The following is a 23,080-nucleotide window of genomic DNA, read 5'->3' on the forward strand; positions in this document are numbered from 1 at the left end:
AGTGTGAGATTTTCTATACTGGCTTTAAAGTGGGCCGAGTTTTTTATGTGTGATGGTGTGTTGCCAGTGTAGTGTGTGAGCGTTTTGGCTAAATGTTTGGCTAATTTATATGTGGGGGAATCAATGCCATCCACTATGGGACGTAATGGCACATTTTGTTTATGTATTTTTGGGAGTCCATATAATCGGGGGGGTCTAGAGTTATAAGGTTTAAGCTTGTTGGTGACTTCCACAGGCCAAGAAATTAGGATGAGGGTCTTAATTTCTTCCTCATTTGCTTTGTTAGTTCCTGTAGTGCAAATACCATATCTTTATGTTCCTGAAGATGACAATGTGACATTGTCGAAATATAGAAGTGATTCATTAAAGTTATCTTTAATTAATTTACTTTATATGCGTTGTTAATTCCGTAAATTAATTACCAGTTATGTCTAACCAACGTATAAGTCTTACCACTAGAATTATAATGTAGTTAATATAAAGTATTTGCATTTTGTGTGTTTTTTCCTTCAAGAAATGAAAAGCTTTTGCTTAATTGTGATATAAATTTAGTAATATATCATTACATATTATTATGTACATACATATGGAAGATATTTATGCTGCCAACATGTGCATCTTTAATACCACAGCATTTCTTACTCAGTGATTCTGTACGATTATTATGCTTGTCATCTTTGCTTCATCAGTATTTGAAAGAAGGTAGTTACATTCTTTTAAAATTTATCTGATTTTGTTATTTGTAATATTTTAGTTTCTGTAGTATTAGCATCTAGTGAAGTTGGTTTTGTTTGAATGAAAGTGAAAATTTTAAAATATAAGACAATGGATATTTAAAGTTTCAAGATAATTTGGAATCCAAAATTAAATTAAAATTAAATTTGTTTGTGTGTGAGCCTTCAACCTTTGTTTTTTGTGTGAATCTCATTTGTGAAAGGTTGCAAACCAATTGTAAATTAGTTTGAGAAGAGTAAAGGTTGGCTAATCCAAGCATCCCATTATAGAGGCATTCACCTAAAGCCATTCACAGACATCTTTGTTATAGTGGGATTAAAATCCATGGCCTCTTGGTTGAAGAACAGAGATACTGTTCACCAACTAACCAAGCTGGAAATTATTCGGACATCTCCACAGAAGTCTGTTTTCAATAATGATCTCTTGTTTTCTTCCATTCTGTCCTGTATTGAATCCCTTTAGAACTTTTTTTTTTCATACCATTCCTTTTTTTGCATATCAACAAAACTTTAACAACCTGCAGGCATTTTAATGCCTTCATAGCGAACATTTCACACACTAATATCAGCTTGGTTATCCACCTCTGCATCATTCCCACCACTTCCTCATGAAACCTTTTCTACTAAATTTGGGCAGAGTATTCCAGATGCAGTCATATCAGTGTGTTTCTATCATCTTATTGATCCTTTGTTTTGTTTTGCTTTTTTTGTGGCATGTGTTCTCAACTTCATTCTGTCTATTGACACTTTCAGATTCCATCTTTGTCAGTTTCTTATAGTGCAGTTACATCATCATTAACCCTCTCAGTCCACTGCTCGATGGAGATCTTTCCAAGATTTCTGCATTTGGTCTTGTCCTGGGTTGCTTGTTTTCATGCCACTCTGTGTTTCCTAATTTCATCCCTCCATCAGCAAAATGATCATTCTCTAGGTCTTTTAGAGTCTCTGGGGATCCACTTTATGATTTCTGTAGTCCATCATTGGTCGATTTCCTGCCTATTTCCATTATTTGGTTTTCACACTTAAGTCATTCCTCTTATCCATTTGTTCCATTTCTTGTCCCTTCTTGCAATTCATAACGCATCTCTGCATGCTTCTCTAAGTGGTCTCCAGCCTTTGGATGTCTCTCTGGGTAAGTGTCCAAATATTTGATCCATAGGTAAGAGTGCACTGGTTAGGAGCACCTTACATATAAAGGTAAGGTGCTCCTAAAGATATTATAGTTTTTACTAAATACACTTCATACCAGTTTCATGTCTATTTCTCCCTGGATTCTGCCATCATTTGTTAATTTTTGACCAAGGAAATTGTATTCACAGTTTCGAGCATTACATCCCTCAATATATATATATATATATTATATTTATAAAAATAAATTTAACTGACTAGAACCCGAGAAAGTATAACAAAAACCTTTAATACATCACAACTAGTTTCATCGGTGCTCCGACTTCTTCAGGTGAGAAATAAAAAACATAAGACATAAAAATAACAAGGTAAAAAACATGGACTTTCCAGCTTAATAAAAAGTAGAATAGTAACAGTCATATTTGAATAGGTGACCGCATGCTACCGTTGGCATGAGTTGAATGTGTGCGACAGCTAATTTTAGAGCACCAGTACTGGATTACTGCGCTATGGGAATCAGGATTGCAGCTTAGATTGTTGTTCAAATGTGAAGGGTCCAGAACTATTTCTTTTGATTCGATAATTCTTCTTTCAAATTCATCCTTGCATATATAAATTAGTAGTGCGTTCTCAGTCAACTTGATGTGGCTGTTCTTCAAGGTTAGGGTTTTCCAAGAAGAGGACATGACTGGAAAGGGCACTCGCTCGTGTTCTACTGTAAGAGATGTCACGTTTATGTTCCTCAAGACGAAGCGAAACAGATTTATCTGTCTGGCCAAAATAAGGTCGATTACAGTCACACAAAACTTTATAAACACTGTATTATGCAGTTTGTATTTTAGCAATGATTAAGAGGCTACTTTGTTATGGCTGCAGCCTGCTTGAGAACTTTGTCACCATTCCTTGATGAATGAAAAGAAAAAGCCATAAAATTCTATACAAATTATTACCAAAATGAAAAACATTTGTTGTGAGCAACAGATAGGTGGATCACTTTAAGCAGTATAATCATATTTATTAAATTTGTGGTGGAAATACTTCAGATTTTGAAGAATCCATTGTTCATTGACACTATAATACTAACACTGATATTGTATACTGATTTTTGAGGACATGGAAAATTTAAGTTTAATTAAAATTTAAAAAAGGTAGCAAACACTTAATAGCAAAGCAGGTTAAAAAAAAATACAGTTTTTCTTGAACAATCACCATCTCCAAGCAGGAGAATTGTGTAAAAAAAAATTTTTTTTAAAATAATAAATATATATTTGTATTGCATTCCTCGCAACTAGCTGTGAAATTAATATTTTGATCAATGAGATCTCTATTCCATCTACACGTAACTATTTGGTTTTACTATTTGGTTTTGAGATTCTAGAAGGAACACTCCCTGTAAGATAGTTCTATATTAAAATGACAGTCAGTTATAGCCTTTATAAATTTCAGAAGAAATGTGGAAAAAAAACATTCAGATATCAGTGATTGTACTACAAGGAATGAAATCATGGGACTTGATTAGATTTCAGTGCAAATATGAATGAAACAGATGAGTGAAGGCAACATTGGCAAAGTTTTAGTATCAGAAACACTGATGTGATGGAAGTGGTCTGTTAAATTTATGCTGACCAATAGGCCACATAAATTAGCTCAAATATTAAATTATCAGTCTAAGTCTTCTAAGATGTGGATCTGAGAGTGGGATTAAAATAAAACATTTGATTTAAAACTAGTATCAGTTTATAGAAGATTTTTGAAGTAAATTGAAAATGAACCATATTAAAAATGAAAATAACAGAAAGAAACTTAATTATTAGAATTGAAGGATTAGCTTTGCATACACCATTCAATTCTAATAATTAAGTTTCTTTCATTCATATTTGCACTGAAATCTAATAAAGCCCCATGATTTCATTTTGTACAGTTACTATACTAAATGAAATCTGGACTTTTTTTTTTTTTTTTCATATTTCTTCTGAAATTTATAAAAGTTATAACTGACTGTCATTTTAATATGGAACTATCTTACAGGGAGTGTTCCTTCTAGAATCTCCATAACCAAATAGTAAAACCATTAAGTAACAGAGCATCTGATATCGTGCTGATCATCTAGTTATGTCTAGATGGAATTTTTAATTCCACAGCTAGTTTCATATCTAGCTGTGGAATTAAAACAAAAAACAGTTTAAGAAAAACTGTTTTTTGTTGATATCTGCTTAAACAGAATGAGAGATAAAAGAGTAACAAAAGAGATGTTTAAAAACAAAAAACAGCAGCGAAAAAGACTCAGAGATCTATATAGATTTATGTAGATAGGATGTGCCTCAGAAAACAAAAATGTTAGAGCCTGACTGTATTTAAGACCTCACAGATAATAAACCAATCTGTTAAATAAATAAATAAATTTTGATTAGGTGCTTAAGGATCAAAGCTGTATAACTGGCAGAAGATCTTCATGTAGACTTTTTAAGGAATACGGAGAACCAACCTGGGCTTCTGACTTAATGTTCAATCCTCACCTTCTCGTGGTACATCCTGTTATCTACTTGCTTACTGAATGAATGAGGATGGGTTGGCAATTTGGGATTTAGCCAACCAAATCATATGCTCATTGGCTTAAACCACAATGTAAAATTATGGTACAACATGTCAGAATATCATGCCAACTGGCGTGTCGCCCAGTTAAACCAGGTCTCCATTGTTTTCATCAGGCATCCAGGGAGTACATCGCGAAGTCAGTTACTGGAACACATCTCAACTCAATATCAGCATTCAAGTACAGAGTTCAAGATTGGTACTATCAAAGTAAGAAGCACCAATGGAAAACAGATGGAATGCAGAAGAATTGGATAAGTACCAGATTGACATAATAAGTGTGAGTGAAATGAAGAAGACACAGGTGAGATCTTTCCAAGCAACAAATACAAAATGTTATATTCAGGCAATAACAATCAGGGAAAAGAAGGAGTAGCTATAGTATTCAACACTAAATATGATGATAATCTTTTTGAATTGCAGGCAATATCAACTAGAGTGGTGTGGGCAAATATCAGAATGTGGAACTAGACACATAAGCACAAAACTTATTTCTGCTTATGGTCTCACAGAAGGTGCTACCAAGGAAGAAATGGAGGAATTTTTGCAGGCACAATGAAAAAAAGGAAAAGTTGGTCCTGGTTGGAGATCTAACAGCAGAGTAAGAAATTATTACCAGACATATAGTAAATGTTTTGGGAAAATTTGGAGAAAAGCACATAGCTAATAATATTAAATGCCTGCTGGGTTTTTGTTCGGGATATTATTGTTATTTTGGTAACCTCATGTAGTAAATAGACTCTTCGTGGGAGGCCCACTCAACTAGCAACATGTCTATCATAATGAGCTTTGAAGTTGTTTTTGGAGAAAACACTCCCTGCATTCACAATGCATTCTACTCACCAATAACTTTACATGCAAAAAATCTATTCCTCATACCCTTCATGGCCTCTCTTTCTTCCCATCTTAACATCCACTCCTTTTATAATTCTTTCTTTTAGGGTTACACGGTGATCAGCATTCATTTTAAAACTTTTTTATGGAATTTACAATCGTATTAAAAAACTTTTTTTATTATCCCGACGTTTCGATCTTCACATCAAGATCATCATCTGGAGTGTACATAAGTATACAGAACAAGCTGAGTTACATCATTAACTGTAAGCTAGAGAAACAATGATTTGATCACGTGTTATTCTACTGGCGTGACCTCTGGTGAGAAAAATAAATAAATAAATAAATAAAATAAAATAAAATAAATAAAAATAAAATAAAATAAAAAATAAATTTTTACATCAAGCTAAATTCTATTTTTACAATGACAGGAATAAACATTCTTTTAGATGGTTTTCACAAACAATTGGTGTCCTATTTTTAGTATTACAATTCTTATTTTTGATTTACAATACTGGATTTTTCTACAGTCCTGTTTATAGTTGTTCTTGGTGAGGAAGGTCGAATATATACCTTCCATATGTTTGGGATTTTTAAACCATCATTGTTGTTCAGATTGGGGTGGTTCCTGATAATCTCACAGGCTTCCTTGAATTTCTGTTCATACCAAGTTTTAGTGTGATGTAGACAGCTGGTGGTTTTCCAGTCAGTTCTGTGTAAAGTATTCAGGGCATGATCAGAAAGGCCAGCTTCACCATAATTATTATATTTAATGTGTCATTTATGTTCTTTTTGTCTAATAGGAATAGTGCCTCCTGTTTCTCCTATATATGGTATGTTGCAAGTACAATAAATCCGGTATACTCCAGGGTGAGCTAGTGGAGGGAGTGGGTCTTTGGATGAGTTAAGTAAGTTTTTTAATTTTGCAGGAGGTTTAAAGGTGGCTTTGAGGTTGTACTTTTGTAGTACTCTGTTTATTTTGTCTGATATTCCTTTAATGTAGGGAATGGTTATAGTTTTACTGTAGTCTGGTTTGTCTTTGTTTTTTATTGTGGTTTTGTAGAGAATTTTGTTTATAGTATTTTGGCTGTATCCTTTTTTTTGTAGGTTACTACTGATAATTTTAAACTCGTTTTTCAGTGCCTGTTCACTGGAACAAATCGTCTGAGCTCTGTATTTTAGCGTGTTAATGACACCTAGCTTTTGTGTTGGGTGGTGGTAGGAGTTTATGTGTATATATTGTCCCGTATGTGTCGGTTTTCAGTAAACAGTGAAGGAAAGATTGCCCGAGGGAAGACGTGTGACAAGTGTATCTAGAAATGGAAGTGTGTTGTGTTTTTCAATTTCAATTGTGAACTGTATGCGTTTGTGTTGTTTGTTTAGGTGGCTAAGGAATGTGTCTAGTGTCTGGCGGCCATGGGACCAGATTGCGAAAACATCAACGTATCTAAGCCAGACTTTGGGTTTTAGAGGGGAGGAATCTAGGGCAAGTTGCTCAAAATGTTCCATGTAAAAGTTAGCAATGGGGGGGGGGATAATGGCGAGCCCATGGCTGTGCCTTCTTTTTGTAAGTAGAAGGCATTTTGCCATACAAAATAACCCGACGGTAATGCATGCGCAAAAAGCGGCGTGATATCTGGAGGGAATTTGTTTTGTAGGAGAAGGATTGTGTCATTGATTGGGACATTCGTAAAGAGGGCAGAGACGTCAAAACTGACTAATAAATCATCTTTTTCTAATGTAATGTCTTTGATGATGTTTATGAAGTGTTGTGTGTTTTTGATATAGGAAGGGGAATGACCTACCAACTCCTTGAGTGTTGCCGCTAATTTTTTGGCTAAGTGATACGTCAGGCTATCAATTCCTTCAATGATAGGTCTTAGTGGGGTGTTTTCTTTGTGAATTTTTGGTAGCCCGTAAATTCTAGTGGAGCGCGCATAATGAGGGAACAGTTTTTTGATTGTATCTTCGGGCCATGTGGTAGATTTAAGTAGTTTCTCCGTTTTGTTTTTTGTTCTGTTAGTTGGGTTGTAGTTAACTAGTTTGTATGTGTTATTGTCAGAGACCAGCAGATTCATTTTTTCTATATAAGTGGTACGGTTTAAAATGACAGTGGCATTTCCTTTATCAGCTCTGGTTATTACTATATTTGGATTTGTTTTAAGTGATTTTATCGCTGTTAATTCGTGTTTAGTTATGTTGCTTATTATTGTTTTGTTATGGTTTAAAATGTTCGCAGTTTCTATACATATTTTGTCTGCTATGTTATTAGGTATGAATCTTAGGCCTCTTTCCATATTACAAATAACTTCAAGTTTGTCTATCGTTTTTGGTGCTATAGCAAAATTTAAACCTTTGTTAAGTATAGAGATTTCGTCTTTGTTTAGAGCGTGGTTAGATAGGTTAATTATGTTATTGATACCTGTGGGTGATTGGTGGCTCCTGTTGTTTCTTGCTTCTGGTTGGTTGTTCTTGTTCACTGTGGCAAACTTTGAATATGGCGGCTGGTTTTGTCGTTCTTTTAGTCTTTGAAATTTGGAAATTAGGTTTTCTTTCTTCGTTTGTTGGATGTGGTTTGCTGTGTTGTCCGTAATCCTTTCTAGGATTATCCAGATATCTGCGTTTAAGTAGCTAGACAGCTCCGTTTTTTCTTTTAGCAGCTGGTTTTGTGTAGCGGCTAGATTCTTTCTGGTAGCTTGGATCTGCTCTCTCAGTAGTGCTTTCTCTATGCGGTGGTATATTCTTTGTGCCTTTGTTGAAGTGAATTTTCTCTTTAGCCTGATGCAATTAGGAGTGATATCGCTGTCCCTACACTGCTTTAAAAACGCCAGTCGATATCGATATTCCAGTTTCGTCTTCCTTACCATACTAGTCATTCTTCTGGCCTGTGTCTTATACTCTACATGCATCTTCTCTTCTCCTGTCTCCTTATATCTCTTCCACAGCCTCTTTTTCGCATGCAATTCCTGTTTAATATTGTTTGTCATCCACTTTAATCCAAATTGTGTCCTCTTGTTCACTCGTGGTATACAACTTACTATTGCTGCTAACAAATATTCTTTCATAATTTCCCACGCACTAATGATATCCCGGCCTTCCAATTCCTCCCTCCATGAAACTTCCCCAAGTTGACGTCTTAGACTTTTATAATCACCTGCCTTATAATTCTACATACGTTCCCGTCTCTTTGAGACTCCATCATGTCTATTCATTTTCCAAGTCAAAACCATATGGTCACTCTCTCCAACTGGTGGGAGAGATGTCATCTCAGTTATTATCAACTCTTCTGATGCTATAACCAAATCCAAAACTCTTGAACCTCTTGTTCCATCTATTACATGTTGCTAAGACATTTGTCCCTCAAGAATTCTAGAAATTCCATTCCCTTATTGCTACATGCATCTTCCTCTCCCCAGTTTATACTACTGTAGTTAAAATCTCCCATAACAATCATTCTTCTTGCACTTGCCAAACTCAGCTGTCTAAATAAACATTTCCTGGTCCCCCACCCTCTGTACTCCTGTGTCTGTAGCAACACTCCGCTAAATATCCTGTCTTGCCCACGTCTACCTCACACCATATGCTTTCAAAATCATTAGTGTCACTGCCTTACAAAGTCTCCACTCTTTGAGGACATAGGTCATCACTTATCATAAGCAGTACTCTACCACCACGCTTTCCCTTCCTATCCTGCCAAAAAATGCTGTACCCAGCGACTTCTATTCCTGTTATTATATTATCTTCTGTCAACCATGTCTCAGCGATCCCAATAATCTTTTGCCTGGCTTATGCTATCTGCGCCACCAATTCCTCTCCCTTATTCCGGATACTCCTGGCATTAGTATATAGAATATAAATGCCGTTGTTTCTATACCCAGCATTATCCCCTCTAGACTCCACCGAGCTCAGTGTTACCTGATGTCATCCCTCTTCTCCCAAGTACCCATTCCCACAAGAGGCCACCCCTGCTACCATCCTCCCTGAGACACACTGACTTTTTCAGAAAAGCAATCTCTCCAGATGCCTACGTCCTTCCTCATTCAAATGTAAGTGGTCTCTTGCATACAATTCCTCTCTGTCCTCAAACGCACTCCAAGCATCCACATATTCCAGTCCTCTATTATCACACATTCTAGCTATTATGTCATTCAATATTACCGCTCCTCTGCTCAGTTCGTCATTATCATACCTAGGCAACACACACACACTATCTCTCCTCTCTGTGTCTTCTTTCATACCACCTCAAGCAAGAATCTCATATCTCTTGCTGCCCTATTTACACCACCACTCAAGTCATTTGTTCCCACCATCACAATCATCTCATCCACCCTTTCACCTCTCTTAACTGCCAAAGCTACCCTTTCTATCGTTCCTCCTGGCAAACACTCCTCACGCATCCTATCTTGAACACCACGGATCATTGAGTCCCCATACATTATACCTCTTACCATTCCCTCTCTCCTATTGTTTCCATTTTCTCCTCTTCTAGCACTGCCATACCTCTCTCTCTCATTCCATCTCTCCTACTGTTTCCATTCTCTCCTCCTCTAGCACTCCCCTGCCTCTCTCTTATTCTATCTCTCCTACTGTTTCCATTCTCTCCTCTTCTAGCATTCCCACAACTCTCTCTCTCATTCCGTCTCTCCTACTGTTTCCATTCTCTCCTCTTCTAGCACTTCCATACCTCTCTCTCCTGTTTCCATTCTCTCCGTTTCCAATTCCATTCTCTCTTCTTTTGTCATTCACAAATTTCTCTCCTCTCCTATCATTCCAAAAACTCTCTCTCTCTCCCCTACTCCGATTTTCCTTGCATTTATCTCTTCCATTCTTCTAATCTCATCTTTCATACATATCATACTTATCCCAAGACATTCCACCTCCTCTTTCAGCTCCTCTATCTTCCTCTGCAGGTCAGTCACTGTAAATCGAAATTCACTATCCCAAACAAAACCATCTAAACATTCACAGTCACTCATGCCTTCTACACTATCAACTATTATTTTCTCATTCACATTTTTTTCTTCATTCTCTCCTATCACACTACTTGTCTTCCTGTATTCATTTCCTTCCTGGAGCAACAAGGTCAGTTATTGAAATATCTGCTGCATTTATTTCCTCTCACTGCCTGCACTTTAAACACACACGCACCCCATCCTCTCTCACACAAGCCAGACATCCAGTTCCCGAGACGCATACATGCCACAAATACTGTATGCCACAAACTCCCTTATTATATTGCTTATAATAGAGTGCCCAAATGGCAGAGGACTTGGCGACACGCCATTTGCGATTGCAGCTGAATCCGCCATCATTCATTACCGCCGAGGGACTACTAGCGTAATCTTTAATTATTCAAAATCAAAAATAAATAAACACTAAATAAGTAAACAATTACAAGCAAAACAAAACATTAAGTACACTAAATAAAATGAAATAAAACTAAATACATTAATGAAAACTTAGCTTCATCTTGTCTTCCACCATTATGCATCCGCCCCGTCTTCTCGGTAAACAAAACGCACAATATCGTGACAGCACTAACTTCAAAAAACAACCACTATAGTACACTTGTATTCCAGAGAAACAATTTAGCACTCAAAAATGTAAAAAAAAAAACGGATTATTCACCGATTAAAAACTCACTTTCTTCAGCACAACTGACATTCACTGCCACGTGCTACGGCGACACTAGTGCCATTGATGTAACTATGAAACTTTAATATCATTCTGCATGTGCTATCAAATGATGGCCTGTCAGTGTATATCATCTGGAGAGGAAATGATAAAATATTTAATTCTCGTAGAAAGGCTTATACGTTGGTTATGCATTATTAAATAACTTAAGGAATTGAACAACGTAGATATGAATATAAATTAAATTACACTTTAATAAATATTTCCGATATTTCGGCAATGTCACGTTGCCATCTTCAAAAGGAACTTACAAAAAAAAAGGCACGTTCATGTAGGCACTACAACACAGTAACTGAGAATGAAGAGATGAAGCTATTGTTCTCCTAAAAGTCTTGATGGTGCCCTCTAGTGGGCTAAGTAGGTGTTCTTGGCCGTTGGACTGAAGGTCTGCTGATGTAAGCCTCCCAAATTTGGGGCAGTCACATACAACCAAATTATTTGAGGTTTGGAGAGTTTCTTAGGGCTGAGGCTGATTCCATAAATAGTCTTTCGCATTTGTATTTGCTACGGTGTATTACTGTAGCTTTCTTCCACCGTATTCTGTGGCGTATATCCAGAGCATGGTCTGCAAGACCAGAGTGGCTGTACTTATGAAAACGGATGTAGTTCTCTTGTTCAGAAATTCTGATATTCGCTCTCCTGCCTGTTTGGCCAAAGTAAGACATTTTACAGCTGCAAGGGACCTGGTATACACCAGGTAGGTGTAGGGGAAGTGGTTGGTCTTTAGTGGAGCAGATAAGGGATGCCAATTTTCTGTATGGCCTGTAACAGGAGGTCAGGTCATGTTTTTTTAAGATTTTGGTAATTTTTTCTGAGGTGCCTCGGATGTAGGGAATGGTGATGGATTTAGTAATCCTTGTTGTGGAAGGGGAGGGGGTGCTGTAGTTTGTAGGTTTTAACATTTTTTGGATTTTTTGTGGGGGGTAACCATTGGCTGAGAAAGTGTTGTAGATGTGATTTAGGGCCATGTCGTTAGAACAGATTAGTTTAGCCCTGTTGTATGGTGTTTTCACCATTCCATATTGTTGTGCATGGGGGGGACTGTTGGTAAATGTATCTGCCTGTATGGGTGGGTTTTCTATAAACTGAGAAAACCAAGGTTGCATCAGGCTGGCGGGTGACTAGTGTGTCTAGGAAATGGAGGCTGTTGTTTTCCTCTTTTTCCAGGGTGAACTTGATTCTGGGGTGTTGGTTGTTTAAGTGTGTGTGTGTGTGTGTGTGTGTTAAGAAGGAGAGGAGTGTTTCAGAGCCATGTGGCCAAATAGCAAACACATCATCAACGTAGCGAAGCCATATGGTTGGTTTTTGTGGGGCAGAGGCTAAGGCTTTTTCTTCTAAGGTCTGTAAAGTAATTGGTGAACCCATGGCTGTCCCCTGCATTTGTTTGTAGAATTTTCCCTGCCAAACGAAATAGCCTGAGTTCATTGTGAACTGAAATAGGGCTGAGATATCAGGACAAAAATTTTAGCTTGGATTAGCTCTAAAGTTTCCTTGAGGTTGATATTTGTGAATAAGGAGGAGACGTCAAAGCTGACCATTATGTCAGTATGTTGGAGTGTAAGGTTTTCTATGCTGGCTTTGAAGTGGGCTGAGTTTTTTATGTGTGTTGGTGTGTTGCCAGTATAGTGTGTGAGCTCTTTGGCCAAATGTTTAGCTAATTTGTATGTGGGGGAATCAATGCCATCCACTATGGGACATAATGGCACATTTTCTTTATGTATTTTTGGGAGTCCGTAAATACGAGGGGGGGTATAGAGTTAAACGGCTTTAATCTGTTGGTAACTTCTACAGACCAAGAAGTGACTTTCTTAAAGAGCCTGTGAAGTTTTCTAATTTGTGAGTTGGTGGGATTGTATTCGATAGGGAGGTGAGTAGCCTGATCTAATAGAAGAGCATTAAGCTTAACTGTGTAGTCCTTTTGGTTAAGTACTACAGTTGCATTTCCCTTATCCGCTTTGGTGATAACTTATTCTTTATTATTCCTCATTTCCTGCAGAGCTTTATATTCCTTGTTGGATATGTTGGTTTTTGGTGGTCTTGCTTTGGAGAGGACACAAGCTACATCTAGTCTTACACTGTTGGCGATTTGATGTAAAGTGTAATTTAATTTATATTCGTATCTACGTTGTTCAGTTCCTTAAGTGATTTAATAATGATAAAATATTTAATACCAGGAACAGTATTAAGTATTGAGAGAACTGAACTCTTAAAGGTATTTCATTCATTTAAAATTCATAACAGTAATTCATAACTAGAATTATCAGGGTGAATGGTGTTGGAGTTGCCTCTTGTGGAAATAGTAACTTGGGAGAAGGGGGGAACATATAGTGTAACACAGAATCCAGTGTAGTCTGAAGTGAATAATGATAGGTATAGAAACATTGACATCGCATTGATGATTCTTTATACTAATGTATCCAGAATAAAGGGGATAAATTGGTGGTGCTAATAGCTTCAGCCTGTCCAAAGATTAATGCAGTCAGTGAGGCATGGTTGATTGAAGATGATATACCAACAGGAATAGAAGTAGCAGGGTATAGTGTTTTTCAACATGATAGGAAGGGCAAATACAGTGGTGAGTGCTTATTATAAGTGATGAGTTGTGTTCTCTCAAATTGGAGGATTTCGAGGGCAGCGTTGCTAATAGTTTTGACAACATATGGTGTGAGGTGAATGTGGGCAGGACAGGATATTTAGTGGAATGTTGCTATAAGCTAGAGAGCATAGAGGGTGAAGAACAGATGTTTAGGCTTTTCAGCTTAGCAAGTGCAAAAAAAGAGTGATTGTTATGAGAGATTTTAACACAACTGTATAAATTGAGAAGAGGAAATTGCATGTAAAATAATTGAATTTCTGGAATTATTGAGGAAGAAATATCTTAGTCAACATGTATTAGAAGCTGCACAAGGTTCAAGAGTTTTGGATTTGGTCACAGCATCAGAAGATCTTATTCTAACCTAGATGGCATCTCCCCCCCCAGTTGGAGAGAGTAGCCATGTGGTTTTGACTAGGAGGATGAATAATCTTGCAGAAGTATCAAAGAAAAAGGAATTTATGCGAAATTATAAGATAGATAATTATAATAATCTTAGAAATCAGACAGGGGCAGTTCCATGGGAGGAGGTGAAGGGTGAGTCATCAGTACATTGGAACTTGTGAAAAAATATTTATTAGCAGTGATGGCAGTATACCTAGAGTGAAAATTAAAATAGTTTGGTGTAAAGTGGATGACAAACGACATCAAACAGGATATTGCAGGTGAAACTGCAGGTGAAAAGCAGTTATGGAAGAGATATAAGGAGAAGGCCAGAGAGCAGATGCATTAAGAATATAAGACTCAGCCCAGGAGAGTGATTAGTATTGTGAGGAAGACAAAACTGGAATATGAGAAGAGATTGGCCATGAGATGCAAAGAAAATCCTAAGGAATTTTTTAGCTATGTGGCCAGTAGGAGAAGAAACAATTGTGGAAGAATGATATTGTTAGACAAAGATTGGAGTAGAGTGACTGATGCAGGGGACATAGTGGAGTTGTTTAATGAATACTTTATTGGGATATTTCATCCTGGAAAAATAGGTTTTAATACTGGAAAGATAGGTCAGGTTTGAGGTTTAGAATGCCAAGAGGAGATTGTGTTCCAAATACTGAGTACTCAGGATGTCAATAAAGCAATAGGACTGGATGGAATTTTGACATTAGTTTTGAGGGAATGCACTAAAGAATTGATGGCTCCATTGACTTGGTTTTTTAGCGAGAGTTTGGCTACAGGAAAGGTGCCCAAGATGTGGAAAGAGGGTAAGATAGTGCATTTCATAAGTTGGTGGTAGAACGGAAGTGTTAAATTATAGACTAGTTTGTATTTCATTAGTAGTTGTTAAGATTTTGGAAAAATAGTGAGAGATCATATACCGTATTCTGCAGATGAGGGTAATGTTATCTGTGAGAGTCAGCATGGATTTGTTGAGGGAAATGCTTGTATTAGTAATCTGATTGTCTTTTATAATGAAGTAACAAGAGCAGTTACTGAGGGAAAGGTATTTGACAGGGTGCCACATGTTAAGTTGATATTTAAGTTGTAGCGCATAGGTTTGGATGTCAGTTTAGTGAATCGGATTGGCTGTCTGATAGGTATCAGAGTTGTATAGATATCAGAGAGGTCAATACTGGGACCTATATTGTTTAACCTTTATATCAATGACATTGTTAATGGATTGCAAGGGGATATTCAGTTGTTTGCAGATGATGGGAAGTTAATTAGGGCTATTAGTAATAGTGCAAATATCATAGCCCTTGAGGAGGATTTGAATAAGTTGGACAAATGGGCAAATGAATGGGGGTTTCAGTTTAATCCAGAAGAAATGTCCTGAAGTTTGGGATACATCAATGCGAGGCTGCATATTCTGTTGGAGGAACTGTACTGAAGGAAGTGAAGGAGGCAAAAGATCTTGGGGTGATGATTGATAGAAGCCTGAAGTTCAGGGGACATATTGCAGAAATGGTGAAGGTAACCCAGAGAATTGCTGCAATACTAAGGATGCTCACCAGCATTGTATTTGGAGGGTGGGTAAACTATGGAATGCATTATCTGATAGGGTGGTGAGAGCTCGAATGGTGAATGGGTTCAAGGAGTGGTATGATAGACTTTGTCTACGATGGGCCTCCCATGATGAGTCTTATGACTCCATGGAGAACCTGAATGATAATTTCTAACTGCTATCTACAGAGCACAAATTACAAATTTGGTAAAAACACAGCACTTAAATGGTTGTAAGAAATAGTTCACACTGTAACTGAAAAGAAATTGATGTCCTAAACGAGATGTCCTCTATGAACCAGATAAAAACAAAGTAAATTCAGAAAAGACCAGCTAAATGTAGTCTAAGAATGATCATCTCCCAGATCTTTGGCAGATTAATGCAGTCATAGTTATTAAGGTTAGGGGATTGCTTCATATCTAATGCAGATTTTACAGTCTCTCAAATCTATAGCAGTTCATGCAGCAAAGTTGTCTTCTTCCTTTTAATCTTGTGGAAGGAATTTCTAGAGCATGATCTGCTAGTCCTGACTTGCCATACAGATGATTGTGGATGTAGTTTTTATATTATTCAAGTAGGCTAATTTTTCAGCCACAAGGAACTTTATACATAGGAGAATGGAAGAAGGAAGGTTGATATAGTTGGATGTGTGTGTTTGTAAGTGGCATGGAGATTATATTTGCAGAGAATTTTAACTACTACTTCCAGTTCACTCTGAATATAAGAGATAGGAATAGTTTTTCTGTGATCTTATGTGTTGGTTGTAGGTGGGGAAAGACATGCAGTATTTTAAAAAAAAGTGTGTAGAAAGTATACCTAAGTTTAGCAGCAAGGGTTGCTTATGTAAATGACTTTGCTTATGTAAATAACTTCCATTGTGTGTGTGTGGGTTTCCTATAAACAGAAAAGGGTAATGAACCAGTGGTTGTGGATATCTAGGAAGGGGATTAGTTTCCTTTTCTCTAGTGAAGTAACTTTTTGGATATTCGTTTATTTTTTATATTTGTTTTAGATATATTTCAATGCACTGAAAATGTATCTAATCTTTCTGAGCCATGAGATCAAATAGTAAACACATTAATTGACTACAGGGGGAGAAAAAAAAAAGGTGAATCCATTGCAGTCCCATCTATTTGTTTGTATGTTTTTCTTTTCCAGGAATGGAAAAGAAAAACATACAAATGCAAATATAAATCAAAAATAACCTGAATGAATGATGAATTTGAATAATTCAAATATATCAGAGGGGAAATATCTTAATAAGATGATGGGTCTTATACCATAGAAATTAAAGATGGAAACTAAAAATTACAAAAAAATAAATTTAACATGCGTAAAATTTTCGCTATAATATCTATAATATAATATAATATCTAAGGCATCTTCAATACATTGACAATGGAACACAAGTAAAATGCAAATAATAGAAGTATTTTAAAAATTGCCACCATAACTTAAGTATTTTTTACTTCTTGTGGAAGTATAGGTAGAGATGACCTTGCTAATGCTTCTACCTGATATCTCCACTTGGGCCTGTCTCCCAATGAAGAGACCTCAATAAAGGTCGAAACTAGTCTGGATAGTGGCCCTTCCCTTAATGCATAACATTAGACATATCCGCAAAGAGATGTGTTTTGCATTATGGGAAATACTGAGATAGGAGTGATGTTAGCTTGCTCCACCTTTGCAACGAGTTGCCTGGTGTTGTACCACCTTACCCCAGTCCTGAAGATACTTTCAGGCACAAACTTTGTTTGCTCACACTTGGATAAAGGATTAAACTAAATTTATTATAGTCTAATCAAATGAAAAATAGCATTCAACTAAATAGTGCCTTTGTAATTAATTTCTGTATTATCATGGGGTGGTTCATCAAAAATAATAACTTAAGTAAGACAGCAAACAGTCAAAAATTCCTAATTAAAAAAAGGAATAAATAAAATAAAATAAAAAAAAAGAAGATAATAATTAGGAATTTACAGAACATTGATATATAACAGTATTTCTTGATATTTACTGACACAACAGTAGTCTTCTATTGCATTGTTTATGCCATGAAGCAGTTTGTTGCTATATGCTAGTTATAGGCTTTTATGCTAGTTTACTCATTATTAGGTTTAATGGAATGAATGTAAATTGTTTAAAGATGTCATCCACCATACATATGGCTTTAAAGGTGCCTGTTCCATAGCTGAAAATAATCAAACACATGTTTAATTAATCCTATATTTCATCTCAGTCACTGAGAGATCATGATAAGCCATCATCATGAAATCATAATGAATCTATGCTTATCTGTACGTATGTATAGATGTTACAAAATCTTGATGTAAAACCAACAGTAGGACTGAATGCATTATCAGTGTGCTTGCATGCATGTCTGTTAAAGTTTTAATGTGTTGTTTAATTTGCATTATAACTTTACCATCCACTACCAGATTTGTGGAAAGTGCAGTGAGGGTTCTTAATTGGAGGTGGCAGATTATGGGCCAGTTAGCATTTTTTGGAGTGGTTGTTGAAAGTTTTGGCAAAGGTAATTAGTGCAAGCATTCAGTAGTGGGTAGATAGGGATATGAAATTAATATGGATTTGTTAAGGAAACATCTTGTTTTAATAATCTGTAACATATCATAGCAAATGCTCATGTTTTTTTTTAAATAAATCTCACAAGAAAATAAAGTATGAAGCAGCTATAGCATTCAACTAAATAGTGCCTTTGTAATTAATTTCTGTATTATCATGGGGTGGTTCGTCAAAAAATAAAAGTTCTTTATTACCTATTTTGAGTATCCATTTTGGAGGAACAGTGAAATAGAACTTGAAGTTCTTGTTTTCATTTGATGTCATCATTTTTTAATATGCTCAAAGCTCCATTTTTCAAGGTTTCGATTTTACCTAATTTTTTGTTGAGGGAGATGAAATGAGTTTGCTTGTAGGTAACTGCCTGTATGAGTTCTTTCCTACAGACTTCTAATGATAATCCTTAAGTGATGATTTTGTTAATAAGAATGTCTAGGAATGGTAATTTTTCATTCTTTTCTACTTCTAATGTGAATTTTATTTTCATATGCCAATTATTCAGAAAATATAGCAAATCCTCCAGGTCTTTTGAGTGTGTTTCCAGATGATAAAGACATCATCCACCATACATATTGCTTTAAGCAGTGGTGGCTCATACATAAGCACTGCGACACTGCAGCACCCCCCAAGAAAAAAAAACAAAAAAATTAAATTTTGTTTGATCTTCTTCATCAGATGCATCTTCCTTTGTCCTAACTTTGGCATGTTCATCGCCTGGATTGGCTTGCAACATTTCTGCTTCATTTGATTTTTAAAACCATTGATTAAGTGCATTTGATTGTCTCCTTAGCTCTAATTGTTTCCTGTCTTGTTCTTTCTTGAAATTCCAACCTGGCTTTTTTTTCCTATGGAACATTTCGATATGGGTTGCCTAAAACTTTTAGGCTAAAAGATAGTTAAAATTAGAATGTACATAATGTGCCATAAAATTTATTAAAAAAATAAAAATTTTATTTTATTGTAATTTTAAAATGATATACATAGTTATTAAAATTATTAAGAGTTTATAATGGATATTAGAATTTAAACTCTAAAAATTATTTTCAATTTACGAAAGTTGAATTTAAACAAATTTTTGCTATGCATTAACACCTTTTATTTTAAATTACCACGCACACACCAATTTTAACATGGCTGAAAGTCATTCATTTATCTCGCTTGACATAAAAGAATGAGTTTCAGCCATGTTAAAATTGATCACATGCATTGATATTTTTTATTTTAAATTACTGCGTACTCAGTGGTAATTTAAAATAAAAAATATCAATGCATGTGATGAATTTTGTATCTGTTGATATCGTGTTGTTACTGTATTTTTATACCAAGTTGGTAGAAATTATAGTTTTATAATTTATTAATAATTTATTTAATTTATTATTTGGTTTAATTAACAGTTATATAATACAACTAATAAAACTATAATGACATATATTATTATATTAAAAAATAACTTACCTGAATGTAAAAATTCACCAACAAAAAAAGGCACAAACAAAATAGTAATATTATTTTTAAAACACACTTTTCACTATTTTGCGATCGAGTAACAAGCAGTAACAAATGAATTTAAGGGAGGGTTAGGAAAGGTTACATGACATTATATAATAGCGGTCAATTAAAAAACTATTGATAGTTATTGACAATAAACAATAGGGTCATTTCCAAATATTTTCATTTTATATTTAAATAATGAAATCAGGATTTTTCAAAAGAAAGCACTCGGTGTTTGTTCCACTAAATTTATTTATTGTCTGATTTGGGGTGCTTAAGGGTCAAAGCTGTATAACTGAGAGAAGACCTCCACATAGCCTTTAAAGGAATGCGGAGAACCGACCAGGGTTTCTGACCTAATGTCCAATCCTCACCTTCTCGTGGTGCACCCTGTTGGGTATCTACTTGGATACTGAACGAGCGAGGATGGGCTGGCAATTTGGGATTTAGCCGTCCAAATTGTATTCTTATTGGTTAAACCAAAATAAAAAATGATGGTACAACATGACAAAATTTCATGCCGGCTGGGACGTCGCCCGGTTAAACAAGGTCCCCGTTGTTTTCGGCAGGGAACCAGGGCGAACAGCGAAAAGTCGGCTACTGGAACAAATCTGAAAACAAACCCCAACTCAACATCACCAGAGTTAAAGATCGGTACTATCAATGTAAGAAGCCTGAATGGCAAAGAAATGGAGCTAGCTGAGGAATTAGATAAGTACCAGATCGACATAATAGGGGTGACTGAAACAAAAAAGACCAAAACTGGTGAGATCTTTCTGAACAATAAATACAAAATGTTATATTCAGGCAATGATAATCAAGGAAAAGAAGGAGTAGCCATAGTATTCAACACAAAATACAAGGCTAATCTTCTTGAATGGCATTCAGTCTCAAGTAGAGTAACGTGGGCAAATACGAGAATGGGGAACTGGACAATGAGACTTATTTGTGCCTATGGTCCCACAGAAGGTTCTACTAAGGTAGAAGTGGAGGAATTTTTTGACGCTTTAGAAAAAGCAGCTGACACAATGAAAAAGGAAAAGTTGGTCCTTGTTGGGGATCTAAATAGCAGAGTAGGAAATGATTGTGAGACATACAAAAATATTTTGGGAAAATTTGGAGAAAAGAGCAAAGCTAATAATAATGGCAAATATCTGTTGGATTTCTGCTCAGGACATGGACTGGTTATTACTAACACCATGTTCCAACATAAAAATGTGCACAAATTCACATGGAGAGAAGAGGCTAGGAATAAGAAAAGTCTCATTGACTATGTTATTGTTGATAGTGATGTTTTCTCCCTGGTGCAGGACACCAGAGTGTACAGAGGATTTGAAATTGGAAGTGATCACTATTTAGTCTTGAGTAGGATAAAATTGAATTTCATATTGAAAAGAATAACATGTAAGAAAGTTTTAAAGCGAATAAAAGTTCAGCAGCTCTCAGATGTGAACTATAGACTAAAATACAGAAAGATTATTGAAAAGAAAATGAAAGAGTTTGAGAACAGGAATCAAACCTTAGAGATTCAGTGGCAAACTCTGAAGAAAACATTGATTGATTCTGCCAGAGAGGCATGTGGTGAGGTTGTGTGCAAGGATAAAAAAATCAGAACTCCCTGGTGGACACAGGAAGTTAAAGAGGCAGTGAAGGAAAAGAAGAAAGCATATCAAAAGTTCCTGGCAAATAAGTCAACTTTTACTCTTACAAAATACAGAGACAAATGTAAGAAAGCTAAACAGTGCATAAAACTAGCATAACAAAAGTCATGGGAGGACTTTGGCAAGAATATAGAAAATAAATATCAAGAAGGTGGCAAAATATTCTGGAGGTTGTTGAAGAAGCTTAGGAATGGAGGAAAGAGTGCTGTAGAAGGAGTTAGAGATGATAAAGGTGACATGAAAACAGGAGAAAAAGATATCCTTGAAGTATGGAGTAATTACTTTGAAAAGCTGCTAAATGAAACAAGCAATGATGACAGCACAGTGATAAAAAACACTGACCAGGCATGCAGTCAGGAATACATATCCATACTTGAAGTAGAAAAAACCATCAAAGGCTTGAAATGTGGAAAGGCAGCAGGAGTAGATGATATTCGACCAGAAATGCTGAAGTATGGTGGTATAAACGTCTTACAGTGTCTGCACTGCATAGTTCAGAACGCCTTGACAGAGGGACAAATTCCCGATGATTGGAGTAGAGCTCTCATAGTACCCATATATAAAAAGGGATATAAAACTAAATGTGAGAATTACAGAGGTATTTCCCTACTGGGTGTTCCTGACAAGATCTATGCAAGTATACTTGAGAAACGGTTGAGAAGAATTGTGGAAGAAAAGCTTGGTGAAGAACAAGCTGGATTCAGGCCAAATAGAGGCTGTCAGGATCAGATCTTCACTTTACGACAAATAGTCGAGAAAGCATTGGAATATAACAAAGATCTGTATTTAAGTTTTGTCGATTTTGAAAAGGCATATGACAAGGTGCCAAGAGAGAAGCTATTCAATATGCTGCAGTTATATGGTGTCAATGGGGCATTATATCAAGCAATAATTAGTCTTTATTTGAGTTGTAAGTCTGCAGTTAGAATTGAAGGAAGTACAGGAAGATGGTTTAATGTTAAATCTGGTGTGACACAAGGATGTACATTATCCCCTCTGTTATTCATTATCTATATAGATCACATTATGAAGGAAAGTGGTATTAAACCTGATATCAAAATTGGAGATGTTAATGTCAGCTCTTTGCTTTATGCGGATGATGTTATACTTCTAAATAAATCCGCTACAAGTCTGCAAGATTCTCTGACTAAATTGAATAGCTGTTGTAATATATATGGTATGAAGATCAGCAATAAAAAGACAAAGACAATGAAAATAGGCAGAATCAATGAAAATGTCAGCATTGTTGTGAATGGAGAACCTGTGGAACAAGTGAAACATTTCAGCTACTTAGTCACGATTTTTACTGAAGATGGTAAATTAAATATAGAAATAGACAACAGAATCAGCAAAGCTGGTATGGTATGAAGTCAATTGAATAAATTCATATGGAATAAGAGAGAAATTAGTAGGAACACTAAATTAGCTGTATACAAGACAGTGTTCAAACCAGTTTTAACTTATGGATCTGAGAGCTGGGTCAGAAGTAAAACACTTGACCAAAGGCCGCAGATATGAGAGTCCTGAGAAAGATTATAGGCGTGAACAGATGGCATCAATGGCAATATCATATTAAAAATGAGGATATTAGGAAAGAACTTGAAATTGTCAGCATCCAGGAATGCGTTAGCAGAGCTAATCTCAGGTGGTATGGTCACTTAAATAGAATAGAAGAGGACAGATTAGCAAAACAAACGTTCTCTGCCAGGTTGGCAGGAAAACGACCCAGAGGAAGACCAAGATATAGGTGGATTGATATGGTATAAAGTGCCTTAGACGATAGAAATATAAGTTCTGATAATGTTGGGGTCTTGACAAGTAACAGACTGAT

General features: G+C 36.0%; 1 protein-coding gene across 5 annotated transcripts in view; it reads left to right on the top strand.

The window, feature by feature from the left end:
• Positions 1-23,080, top strand: part of Ipk2 (Inositol phosphate kinase 2) — a 133,315-nt gene that overhangs the window by 82,499 nt on the left and 27,736 nt on the right. The window lies entirely within an intron of this gene.

Source organism: Typopeltis vanoorti, chromosome 14, assembly GCF_054136105.1.
Source record: "Typopeltis vanoorti isolate ZY-2024b chromosome 14, IOZ_Tvanoo_1.0, whole genome shotgun sequence".
NCBI classification, from domain to species: domain Eukaryota; kingdom Metazoa; phylum Arthropoda; class Arachnida; order Uropygi; family Thelyphonidae; genus Typopeltis; species Typopeltis vanoorti.